Raw genomic sequence first — 10149 nt, forward strand, 5'->3', positions numbered from 1 at the left:
GGGTACAACAGAGTGTTACAAGGTGACATAAATTTAAGAGTGAAGGGTGAAGGTATAGGGGGGATGTCAGGGGTAGGTTCTTTACCCAGAGAGTGGTGGGGGCATGGAATGCGCTGCCTGTGGGAGTGGCAGAGTCAGAATCATTGGTGACCTTTAAGCGGCAATTGGATAGGTATATGGATAGGTGCTGAAGCTATGACAAATGTTCGGCACAACATCGTGAGCCGAAGGGCCTGTTCTGTGCTGTATTGTTCTATGTTCTATGTTCTATTATGGTTGATCATCAACCGCTGTGCAACTTTTCCGAACTATCTTTATCACTTTGTGTTGGCAGTTTCTCAAAATGTAGCAATTTCTATCTTGAGCATGCTTGAATTTTTACAGTCTTTTAGGGTCGAGCATTCCAAAGAGTCCACCACCCTTTTAAATGAAGAAATTACTCCTCATGTTGGGCACTGGATACCCCCACACAAGCAGCTCTGCACCTTCTCCAATATCAAAACAAAATTAAGAAAGATGCTTTAATTTTGTATAATGTTGGTACTTGGAGGAAGTTACAATATGATTGTGTTTTTGTACAAGTCACATAGGAATTTTAAGTATTCAAATAAGTTATACTTACTAAGGAAGAGGATAAGGGAAAGGTTGTGCTTGCAAAATCTATCACTTTTTCAAATCAAATACAAACCCTTTCTAGGCACTAAGGCACACAGCAAAATGGTTATTGTTACATAGGCTTCTGTGACCCTTGGACTCTAGAATTCATCCCTTTTACAACTTTGAGCTGTTTGCTAAATCCCATTTATGTCTTGTCTGTCTAAAATTGCCATGTACTTTTGTTTTCTACAGTTTATATAGCTTTGAAAAGATGCTAGCATCCTTATTTGCATGTTTGTCCTAGATGTAATTCAAGCTGAACTCACTTGGGCTATGCTTGACCTCTTCCTTGCTAAGGCAAGGTCCGAAGATTCTGAAAATACAGCACATCAGGTTTATTTAAGAGAGTGCATTGGAGACAGCTGTTGTATGGTGTCTCCACGTACTAATGTGCATTTAAACATGAATTATATTTGGCCTACATTCTAACCAGAATCTTAGTGCAATTCTCTTTGCATCTTCTTTAAGGCATGGTTAAAGTTTGGATGTTTAAATCAAAATCTACGATCGCATAGCAAGTGAACATAGTTTGTACCGTTTGAAGAACCAGGTATCTGGTAAATATGTTACCTTGACCGCGAGCTCATGAGAACAAACACCTTGCTCTATATTAATGCTGTTCTAATTTTCAGAGTTTGGGATATAGAAACTGATTTGTAAGAGAAATTTAAAAAAAAAAGGTCAAATGCTAATCCTCTGAAAACTTGGTAGGTCTTGCATTGATTCCAAATGTTTTGAAATTTATCCTTTGGAGTTTCTTCAAATTATTTGTTAGTACTTTTGAGAAGAAACAGTTAGATGTTGAAGAAAAAGGGTTATCATGGAATGGACAAAACTCGTGCAATCTTGAAAAATAAGTACATTGCATATACTCTGCATGTTCAAATTTCAGTTCAAAGTAACAGTTCTGGGCAAAAGTATTAAGTTGACATTGGAAGTGGTGGAGGCCTTCAAATGGCTTTATTAATATTTGTATTTGAAAATGAATCCAGAATTGGACAATGCATTGAAATTGAAAATATCACTTTTGCGTCCATAAGGTACCATTTACCATAAATTCATGTGGATTGTAATAAGCAGATTAGCTCAGCGAAATTAAATGTGTGTCCAGGAAAGTTTACTGCCACATTGTCTGAGAACCAACAAGAGATCAGGCTAAATGGACCAGATTTAGTGATCATTCTAATTGCGAGTGACGATTCATTTAAAAGTGATTGGAATCTGTTCAAATTCAACATTTATGTTTGAGAAGCAGAAATGTGGAACAGCTACAGAGATTTTCAATGGGATGGAGTTCAGTAACATTACCATTGCTGAACTGTCAGCATCCTGGGGTTTATCATTGACCAGAAGCTGATTATGTACTAACCATATAAATATTGGATTCCTCAGTGATATTGTGAATCTCCCTAAACTAACTGATTGCAGTGGTTCTAGAAAGTAGCTCGCCACCTACTTAAGGACAATAAGTGCTGCTACAGCCAGTGATGCCGATATTCTATGAATATATTTTACAAAAAATGACACAGAGACTGTCTAAAGTAACAAGACAAATTTATCAAGGGGTAGAACAACAAAACGTCAGTGGGAAGTGTTGATAAAAAAATTCATATTCTTGAGCAGGTTATTGTTTGGTATGTATTGTTTGACAGCAGTGTTGATGACACCTTTCTTCAAATTCTGATAACTTGAAGTAGACTAATTTACTGGGTTGGATTTATCTTGCTGCTTGGGGACAGGGTATTCTTGGGCAATTCTTTACACTAACAGATTGATGTCAGCATTCTAACTGTACTGGAACTGCCTGGCTAAGTGTGTGACCAGTTCTGGAGCCCAACTCTTAAGTATTCGCTGGACTCAAAATGTTTGCTCTGTTTTTCTCTCCAATTATGCTGCCACGCCTGCTGAGTTTCTCCAGCATTTTAAATTTTTCTTTGTACTGGAATTATGTTCAGGCCCAGAGCCTTTTGCAGTATCTGTTTGTGATATCTTTCTCCACCCTTCAGGCACTCTGCCCTGTATTCCCGATGAAGGGCTTTTGCCCGAAACGTCGATTTTACTCCTCTGATGCAGCCTGAACTGCTGTGCTTTTCCAGCACCACTAATCCAGATATTTTATGGAGTGAATTGAACTGGCTGAAGATTATCATCTGGGATGCTGGGGGCCTTTGGAGGAGGCCAAGATGGATTGTCTACTGAGTCTTTCTGGCTGAAAATTGTTTCAAATGCTTGAACTTTGTCTTTTGCACTGATATAGAGTCATAGAGATGTACAGCACAGAAACAGACCCTTCGGGCCAACTCGTCCATGCCGACCAGATATCTCAACTCAATCTAGCCCCACCTGACCCATATCCCTCCAAACCCTTCCTATTCATACACCCAACCAGATGCCTTTTAAATGTTGCAATTGTACTGGCCTCCACCACTTCCAATGACAGATCATTCCATACACATACCACCCTCTGCATGAAAAAGTTGCCCCTTAAGTCTCTTTTATATCTTTCCCCTCTCACCCGAAGCCTATGCCCTCTAGTTCTGGGCTCGCCCACTTCAGGGAAAAGACTTTGTCTATTTCTCCTATCCAAGTCCCTCATGATTTTATAAATCTCTATAAGGTCATCTCTCAGCCTCCAATGCTCCAGGGAAAACAGCCTTAGCCTATTCAACTTCTCCCTATAGCTCAGATCCTCCAACCCTGGCAACATCCTTGTAAATCTTTTCTGAACCCTTTCAAGTTTCACAACATCTTTCCATTAGAAAGAACCAATGTCCTGTACAGCCGCAACATGACCTCCCAACTCCTGTACTCAATACTCTGACCAATAAAAGAAAGCATACCAATCACCTTCTTCACTATCCTATCTCCGTGCGACTCCACTTTCAAGGAGCAATGAACCTGAACTCCAAGGTCTCTTTGTTCAGCAACACTCCCTAGGACCTTACCATTAAATGTATAAGTCATGCTAATATTTGCTTTCCCAAAATGCAGCACCTCACATTTATCAAAATTAAACTCCATTTTCTACTACTCAGCCCATTGGCCCATCTGATCAAGATCCCATTGTAATCTGAGGTAACATTCTTTGCTGTCCACTACACCTCCGATTTTTGTGTTATCTGCAAGCTTACTAACTCTACCTCTTATGGTCACATCCAAATCGTTTATATAAATGATGAAAAGTAGTGGATCCAGCACCAATCCTTCCTTGTGGCAATCCACTGGTCTCAGGCCGCCAGTCTGAAAAACAACCCTCCACCATCACCCTCTGGCCTCCTTATCATTAAGAATAATCTACAGAACATCAGGTTCTGAAGAAGAATCACTCATCCTGAAACGCCAATTCTGATTTCTCTACATAGATGTTGCCAGACCCATTGAGCTTTTCCTGCAATTTTTGTTTTTGTTTCTGATTAAAAGTATTCGTAGTTCTTTCGGTTTTTATTATGAATGGGAATGTTTGTGAGGTTTCCTCTTGAATGAATTTTATCGCTCATCATCATTCATGGCTGAATGAGATGGAACTAGAGAGCTTAGATCTGATCAGGTGGATGTCAGCTAACTTAGTTCTAACTCTTGCATGATCCTAATGCTGCCTGGAATCAAGTAGTCAGATGTTGTAGCTTCATTTTTGTTGATGTTTCATTTTTAGGCATACCAGATACTGAGACTAGCGTGAAGGACTTCATTCAACCTCAATTGATGTAATGGTATGTGGAGGGCACGCTGAGCTGTGAGTTTACCCATATGGGTTGAATCAAATGCTTCTGATGTCAATCATCCATGGTGCCTCGTGGGTGCCCTGGTTTGATAAGGAAATTCCTGGGAAGAAGGGCTTACCTTCTAAGAAAGATTAAGTGGATTTCATTTTTATCCATAGCAGTTGAGAAAAATGAGGTGATCTTATTGAAACATATGAATATAGAACATAGAACATTACAGTGCAGTACAGGCCCTTTGGCCCTTGATGATGTGCTGACCTGTGGAACCAATCTGAAGCCCATCTAACCTACACTATTCTATTCTCATCCATATGTCTATCCAATGACCATTTAAATGCCCTTAACGTTGGTGAGTCTACTACTGTTGCAGGGAGTGCCTTCCATGCTCCTACTACTCTGAGTAAAGAAACTACTTCTGACATCTATCACCCCTCAATTTAAAGCTATGTCCCCTCATGTTAGCTATTACCATCCGAGGAAAAAGGCTCTCACTGTCCATCCTATCTAACCCTCTGATTATCTTATATATCTCAATTAAGTCACCTCTTAGCCGCCTTCTCTCTTTTGAAAACAGCCTCAAGTCCCTCCAGCCTTTCCTCGTAAGATCCTCTCTCCATATCAGTCAGCATCATATTAAAACTCCTCTAAACCCTTTCCAAAGCTTCTCCATTCTTCCCCATACAGAACTCTAAATGTGGCTGCACCAGAGTTTTGTACAGCTGCAGCATGATCTCACGATTCTGAAACTCAGTCCCTCTACCAGATAAAGCTATCACACCGTATGCCTTCTTGACAACCCTATCAAACTAGAACTCTGACCAAGTTTGAGAACTTGAGTTTTCTAAATCTCAACTAAATAGAAACTTTTCTTTCTTCTAGGGTGGCGTTGGCTTATGGAAGGTGGGATAGCAAAATTTAGTGTAGGCTGAGTTAGCTTTTTGAGACTTGAGTGTTATGGAGGCGGGACAACAAAATGGAGTTGAAATCACTTCTTGGTCCTCCTGCTCCTGAGCCATATGATGCTATGACCAGAGATGTAGTTATTATTAAATTAATGGACAAAATAATGGATTTCAATGTAAGCATAGGATTGGTCATCCACTTTGGACTTAAAGAATCAAACAAAGTACTTTCTAAATTGTGACAAGCTGAAAATAACAGGCATCAAAAGACATTTCTTCTAAGGCTTGTGCTTAACTAAATGTTTGGAATATATATGTATCCACGTAAGTATCTGAGAATCTCTCAGACAGGTAGAGTAGCTATTCCAAAAGCCTAATTGAATGCCAGCCTTAGAAAACTAGAATACAAGGGGTGGAAATTTATTCTTCAGCTGTACAATTCTTCAGCTGATTCACCTACACCTTGAGTGCGGTGAGCAGTTCTGGGCATCAAGCTTAGAAAGGATATACTGACATTGGACTAAGTACATTTTGTTCAAAAGTTGAATTCTGTAGTGAGATAAATAAACAGGTGCTTATTCCCTGGAATTTACAGATTTAACAGCTGATTTGATTGATGTTTTCAAGTTTTTAAAGGGAACAAAAGGCCGCCTTATGGCACAGTGTTAGTGTCCTGAACCCAAGAGGCCCAGGCTCAAGTCCCACTTGCTCCAGAGGTGTGTAATAATATCTCTGAACAGGTTGATCAGCAAAAATAGGTTAAATTAAAAACAAATTAAAGGAAACAAAATTCTACTGATAGAAGAGAATGCAGGTTTGTAGGGAGCACAGTCAAAAAAAATAGTTGACTTCCAGGAGTGAAACTAGGAAGCGCTTTCTGTAAGCTGTAGAAACCGTTTTGGGTTACACTCATGTAAATGGCTTCACTTATCCATTTAAAATTCAGACAAGATCAACAAAAAGCATTACCTATGGCCAGAGGTGTGCATGTGTATTTGGGTCACAGATCAACATGCTCTCATTGAATGGCATAGTACAATCAACAGGGCTAAAGAACCTATTGCTCCTATCTTGCTTAGTTCTACTGTTTACATTCTATACATGACATAGCATACAAAATGTTAGCCTTTAATTTGGTGTATGTATTGCCATGAGAATCTACAGATATTTGTAAATGAAATTAATGTGTAATCACAGGTTAAGTTCTACATCTAATTCTTAATGGAAGTCTAATTAAGTGGAAATCTTTCCTGCATCTTTGTTTTACCATATTTACAGTTTTCTGACTGAATAAGCAATACAGTCAGGTCTTGTATTGTTGCCAGTCTAATTCTTTAATTAGGTAAAAACAATGACTGCAGATGCTGGAAACCAGATTCTGGAAACCAGATTCTGGATCAGTGGTGCTGGAAGAGCACAGCAATTCAGGCAGCATCAGAGGACAGGCATTCTGATGCTGCCTGAATTGCTGTGCTCTTCCAGCACCACTGATCCAGAATAATTCTTTAATTGTCTGCTAGGCCAATGAACAATGCAAGATTTTCATAGCAAGGATGAAGGTCCCATTGCATTGCTATGCCCTTGGGCTGCATAGATCAAAAATTTACATTTTGTTTTTAAAGGAAATCAGCATTACAACAGACCTCAATATTTATATGAACAGAATTTTTTTTATGTAAGGTGTTTGATTCCCCCAAGACTTTTAAGTCAATAAATGTCTTTCTCTGCTTGCTTTGGAGTCGATTGTTGCTGATGATATTCTAATGTGTGGGCTTCTAGTTCTGTGGAAATTTTCTGGATGGTTTTACTGAGAAAAATTACTTTTATAAACTGATTCTTCACAGCTCTAAATGCTCCCATACTGCTTGACATGTAGTGAGTTACTTTTGAAATTGAAGTCTGTGTTGATGAAAAAGAAATGCAGTCTCCATTTTGCACACACCACTAGCTGTCGTGGGATTCAAAAGGAGTTCATAATTTGTTTGGTGGAGTTGGCCTCCATTCTTGCTTTTAGCGACAATGTCATTTTATCTGATAGTTACCATTTGACTTGCCATCCTCCCTTGAAGAATGTTACTTGAATGAGTGCGGTTCCAACAGCAGACAAGCCCACTTGACATCACCCAGAGCATAGCAACCCACTTGACCACGAACTTATGTACTATCTTATGCGCGGTGCATTTTTAGATTGGTAAAATGTTATTTAATATCATCAGTAAAGTTGCATGTTTCCATAGCAATTTACGATGTATGTTTTAATTCACAGCAAGTGACATCTGCTTCTGTAATTTTCTGATGAAAAGAAAAACCAAATATTCACCCACAAATACTCTAAGTCTAAAGTGTAAGATGGAACACTATTGATGGTTTAAATGGGGCTCATATGATAGTGTCATGTTATGATCCACAGTGTCTTTTGCTTGTTAATAGGAATTTAAAATGCCATTGCACAGTGGCACAGTGGTTAGCACTGCTGCCTCACAGCGCCAGAGACCTGGATTCAATTCCTGCCTCAGGCAACTGTCTCTGTGGAGTTTGCACATTCTCCCCGTGTCTGCGTGGGTTTCCTCCCACAGTCCAACAATGTGCAGGTTAGGTGAATTGGCCATGCTAAATTGCCCGTAGTGTTAGGTTAAGGGGCAAATGTAGGGGAATGGGTCTGGGTGGGTTGTTCTTCGGAGGGTCGGTGTGGACTTGTTGAGCCGAAGGGCCTGTTTCCACATTGCAAGTAATCTAATCTAATAGTCATACAGCATGGAAACATGTCTTTTGGTCCAACCAGTCCATACCAACCATAATCCCAAACTAAACTAGTCCCATCTATTTAATATCAGTATGCAAATAAATGTGTTGATAATTGACACACTGCTGGTTTAAATGCTCAAAATCAACACTTCTGTACGAGATCACCATGGAGAAATCCTTGCTGTCCTTTAGTTGAATTAATTGTCTTGGGTGTGGTGCAGGCTCAAAGGGCCAAATGGCCTACTCCTGCACCTAATTTCTGTGTTTTATCAGTTTCAGCTGTGACCTCTGTGTATATGGAGAGTCATAGGACAGTGCGGACCCGACGAGTCTGTGCTCTATCTACACAAATCTCGCTGTATAGTTGGTATGGACGAGATGGACCGAAGGATCTGTTTCTTTGCTCTACATCTCATGGAAAAACTGGTGTTTGACTGCGATGCACAAAGTTAAAAATCACAACACCAGGTTATAGTCCAACTGTTTTATTTGGAACACTGCTCCTCCAGATGATTGTGGCGAATAAGATTGTAAGATACAGAATTTATATGTAAAGTTTACAGTGTGCAGTAACTAAAATTGTATATTGAAAAAGACCTGGATTGTATGTTAGGTCTCTCATCTTTTAGAATGACCATGTTGGTATCAGTTCTTTCATATCTAAGTCGCAAAACTTTTTTCAAAAGTTACATTCTCAAGTGAACTTTAACAATTGGCGTCATGTCGGCCCAGATAATGTATTGAAGGTGTTAGCTCCCTGTGTGAGGCTACCTGTGCCACAATGGTCAGACTGATTCTAATTTCAAAAACGGATTTACAGAATCTTACATGGATTCATGCAGTTTTTGAGCAAAGTAAAATGTAATTCTGCAAGTACAAATTCACCCCACAAACGTATATGTGTATGTGTGCGTGTGTGGGAGTGGAGGTTGAGTGTCTATGAGAGGGGCCTTTGTATATCTGTGTGAGTGTAAAGGGGTTTAAGTCTGTGAGAGGGTGTGTGTGGGAGTGTATGTGTGCGTGTATGAGAGAGGGTCTGCATGTGTGTCTGTGTCTGTGTATAGTGCAATGGGGTAACCTGTGGTGTAACATGAGCCCCAGGTTCTGTTGAGGCCATTCACATGGGTACCGAACTTGGCTATCAGCTTCTGCTCGGCCACTTTTCGTTGTTGCCTGACCCGGTCTGCCTTGGAGGACAGTCACCCAAAGGTCTGAGGTCGAAAGTACCAGACTGCGGAAGTGCTCTCCGACTGGGAGGGAACACTCCTGTCTATTGATTGTTTTGCAGTGTCCATTCATCCGTTGCTGTAGCGTCTGTTTGGTCTTGCCAATGTACCATACCTCAGGGCATCCTTGCCTGCAGCGTATGAGATAGACAACATTGGTTGAGTTGCATGAAGTACTCAGGGAAGCGCTCATAAGAATGGAGTACAACGCTCAACTCTTTGACCGCCAGTTCCGACGTGAGGAACCGTAATGACCTCCTCAGAAGACACACGAGCTGCAAACGACAGGGTATCCTTTGTTGTCCAGTACTTCCCAGGAGCCGAAAAACTACACCATGTTCTTTGCAGCCTGCAACACATTATTAATGAGGATGAGCACCTTACCAAGACCTTCCCCACACCTCCACTTCTCGCCTTTAAACAGCCACCAAACCTAAAGCAGATCATTGTTTGTAGCAAACTGCCCGACTTTCAGGACACTGCAAGGCATGTCAGAATGTCGACACTGATACCACCATTATGCGTGTGAACACCTCCCACCATGTACGTGGCAGGTACTCTTGCGACTCAGCCAATGTTGTCTATCTCGTATGCTGCAGGCAAGGATGCCCTGAGGTATGGTACATTGGCGAGACCAACCAGAGGCTATGGCAATGGATGAATGGACACCGCACAACAGTCAACAGACTGCAGTGTTCCTTCCCAGTCGGAGAACACTTCAGCAGTCTGGGACTCCCCAGAATGTCGGGTGACCGTCTCCAAGATGGGTTCATGTCACACTACAGGTGACCCCATTGCACTACACACATGCACACGCTCACGCAGACCCTCTCATACACTCACACACACACTCCCACACACACCCTCTCGCAGACTTAAACCCCTTTGCACTCTCTC

General features: G+C 40.9%; 1 protein-coding gene across 17 annotated transcripts in view; it reads left to right on the forward strand.

Annotated features, from left to right (window-relative positions):
* LOC122540026 (protein TANC2) overlaps positions 1-10149 on the forward strand; it is a 1063581-nt gene that overhangs the window by 414715 nt on the left and 638717 nt on the right. For 2 of the 17 annotated variants that reach the window (XM_043675323.1, XM_043675334.1), the window contains exon 2: positions 4310-4367. The exons of 14 other annotated variants lie outside the window; for them this stretch is intronic. The gene's annotated coding sequence lies outside the window, so the exon portion shown is untranslated. Of the gene's footprint in view, positions 1-4309; positions 4391-10149 lie in introns of all 17 variants that reach the window. One more of the 17 variants, XM_043675333.1, reaches the window with a different exon arrangement.

Source organism: Chiloscyllium plagiosum, chromosome 33, assembly GCF_004010195.1.
Source record: "Chiloscyllium plagiosum isolate BGI_BamShark_2017 chromosome 33, ASM401019v2, whole genome shotgun sequence".
NCBI classification, from domain to species: domain Eukaryota; kingdom Metazoa; phylum Chordata; class Chondrichthyes; order Orectolobiformes; family Hemiscylliidae; genus Chiloscyllium; species Chiloscyllium plagiosum.